Source organism: Schistocerca piceifrons, unplaced genomic scaffold (assembly GCF_021461385.2).
Source record: "Schistocerca piceifrons isolate TAMUIC-IGC-003096 unplaced genomic scaffold, iqSchPice1.1 HiC_scaffold_1116, whole genome shotgun sequence".
NCBI lineage: Eukaryota > Metazoa > Arthropoda > Insecta > Orthoptera > Acrididae > Schistocerca > Schistocerca piceifrons.
In genome coordinates, this window is record NW_025726925.1 from 37501 (window position 1) to 40000 (window position 2500).

The following is a 2500-nucleotide window of genomic DNA, read 5'->3' on the forward strand; positions in this document are numbered from 1 at the left end:
TGTCGTGGCATTGCCGGCGGGAGACAACACGCGCCACCTACGGTGACCGGCAGCTCCAACGCCAGCGCCACAGAAGGACAAAAGCCCCACTTGGGTGCCGAAGCGAACTCTCCCAGCACAGCGCACGCGCCAACACATCCGCACAGCTGCGATACAAACCACCAGCGAGAACCGCTGGGGCGACCGAGCAGCAGACGGCGTCGCGGCGCCGAGCGCCGGGCGGCAGCGCATCCTCAACGCACACAGTCCTCAATCGGACCAGCACACTGAAGATGTCCACCGCGCTTCGCACCGGGCCCGCGAGGACCTACTTTGGCCGCACGGCGCCGCGCGCAGGGTGCGCCGGCGCGCAGCTGCGACGCCTGCCGCGTCCGTCGGCCGGCGCGCCTGCCACTGGCCGCCCCCACCAGCCGGCTGTAGCGCGTGCGCCCACGCACCGCGCGGCCAGCACGCCGGGAGGCGCCCCCTCACCGGCCGGGGACGGTCCCACCCAGCCACCGCCGCGTATCGCTTCACACCCAGATGCCGTTCAGTTTCGTCAGCATGGTGGGTATCGCTGGAACAACCGGTTAGTACCTCAACCTATCGTCGCCATCACCGATTCACCCCTAGCGAGAACAACCGCACCACAACAGGTTACCATTTGTTCATTTGCGTAACTTCACCAGAAAACGCAGGCGTCCATCGCCATTTGCAACTTCCACGATTATTGCATGCCTGTGTCAGGTGTCACGCCACACTACGTCTGCCCACATACACGCAACAAAATGTGCACGCCTAGACAATACGTGGAAGGTGGCCCCCGTACGTATGCGATGTCCATTGCTCGAACGACTGTCAACCGGCCTCTGTAGCATGTCGCAGATATGGAACGCGGTGCACCATGCCATCACGGTGTGTGAGGAGAGACGACTAGGTCCGAATACATCAACAGACAGCTCATGCTGATCGCCATCCACGGCGTCCGTTCCTCCCACACGTCTCTATGGCGTACCACACTGCAATCCAGCTCTCATAGGGAGACGACACGTAGCTGCGTGCACAATATTTGCACTGTATGGTCCGCCGTTTTTGGGCGCAGTCGTTGTACGGTCACACATGTGCCACGATGTATCATTCAGTACATAAGGACGAATGTGCAGTACAGATTGTGGTTTACGCGTACGACATTAGCGGACAGTTGACACAGGCCGCACCACAACGTAGCCTGAGTACGTCGCATGCGGAGGGCATTGAACATGCAAAGTTCTCACCAACCAGCTTGCGAAGGCAGGGGGCAAGGTGGGGACGTGGGGAGGGGCGGCATGTACGTCCTGCTGCCATCCACATTACAGTGTACAGCAGGAGCATGTGGAAAGTGAGCAAGACTTGCAAGGTGTTTAACATGAAGCGATACACAGGGGAGCGGGGAGTGCGAGTAGCGAACTATATTGCGAGGGTTGCGGGTGGGCAACACTACACTAATTGAACGAGTCGTATAACAATTACAGAGCAGGTTTAGGCGACAACGTGGGTTACGTTAGGCGACAACGTGGGTTAGGTTAAGGCACGACGTGGGTTAGGTTAAGGCACGACATGGGTTAGGTTAAGGCACAACATGGGTTAGGTTAAGGCACAACATGGGTTAGGTTAAGGCACAACATGGGTTAGGTTAAGGCACAACATGGGTTAGGTTAAGGCACAACATGGGTTAGGTTAAGGCACAACATGGGTTAGGTTAAGGCACAACATGGGTTAGGTTAAGGCACAACATGGGTTAGGTTAAGGCACAACATGGGTTAGGTTAAGGCACAACATGGGTTAGGTTAAGGCACAACATGGGTTAGGTTAAGGCACAACATGGGTTAGGTTAAGGCACAACATAGGTTAGGTTAAGGCACAACATGGGTTAGGTTAAGGCACAACATGGGTTAGGTTAAGGCACAACATGGGTTAGGTTAAGGCACAACATGGGTTAGGTTAAGGCACAACATGGGTTAGGTTAAGGCACAACATGGGTTAGGTTAAGGCACAACATGGGTTAGGTTAAGGCACAACATGGGTTAGGTTAAGGCACAACATGGGTTAGGTTAAGGCACAACATGGGTTAGGTTAAGGCACAACATGGGTTAGGTTAAGGCACAACATGGGTTAGGTTAAGGCACAACATGGGTTAGGTTAAGGCACAACATGGGTTAGGTTAAGGCACAACATGGGTTAGGTTAAGGCACAACATGGGTTAGGTTAAGGCACAACATGGGTTAGGTTAAGGCACAACATGGGTTAGGTTAAGGCACAACATGGGTTAGGTTAAGGCACAACATGGGTTAGGTTAAGGCACAACATGGGTTAGGTTAAGGCACAACATGGGTTAGGTTAAGGCACAACATGGGTTAGGTTAAGGCACAACATGGGTTAGGTTAAGGCACAACATGGGTTAGGTTAAGGCACAACATGGGTTAGGTTAAGGCACAACATAGGTTAGGTTAAGGCACAACATAGGTTAGGTTAAGGCACAACA